Source organism: Penaeus monodon, chromosome 31 (genome assembly GCF_015228065.2).
Source record: "Penaeus monodon isolate SGIC_2016 chromosome 31, NSTDA_Pmon_1, whole genome shotgun sequence".
NCBI lineage: Eukaryota > Metazoa > Arthropoda > Malacostraca > Decapoda > Penaeidae > Penaeus > Penaeus monodon.
In genome coordinates, this window is record NC_051416.1 from 14,383,964 (window position 1) to 14,384,480 (window position 517).

At 37.3% G+C, this 517-nt stretch overlaps 1 protein-coding gene across 1 annotated transcript in view; it reads left to right on the plus strand.

Annotated features, from left to right (window-relative positions):
- Window positions 1-517, plus strand: part of LOC119593046 (chondroitin sulfate proteoglycan 4-like) — a gene marked incomplete at its 5' end in the record, with an annotated part of 58,475 nt that overhangs the window by 43,976 nt on the left and 13,982 nt on the right.

Sequence of the window (517 nt, forward strand, 5' to 3'; positions counted from 1 at the left end):
TAGATGTTCTTATATTCATAACGATGGGCGCACTAAGTTGATCATTAACAGCAGATGAATAAAATGAATGATTAAAGCTAAACCTAAAGATGGGCTAGTAAATAATGAAATTACGATCATGACATAATAAAGAAATAATATTAATTCATAATGAATAGCTGGAAACGACGAAAACCGAGAGAGAAAAAAATAACGATATGAATCACAACGAAAGTGACTATAAGGCTCAAAATTCATCAAAAACGAAGGGAAATGTCAGCGCTACGTAATCCAAGCCTAATTGGTAGGCCGAGAGTTGTTATGGCTAAAAAGGGAAGCTCAGAATGTAAAGCTGGCCTAATTATGTACCAGGCAGCAGCGGCAGCAACTTGTTCATTCCCAGCTAAGCACAGGGGCCCTTGGGGAGGATTCTTACGATTTCGTGTTTGTTTCGTTGCTGCGTCTTGTGACATTGGTGTTTTATGTAGATATGTGTGTGCATTGATAGGTAGATTGATGTAGAAATAGATATATAACA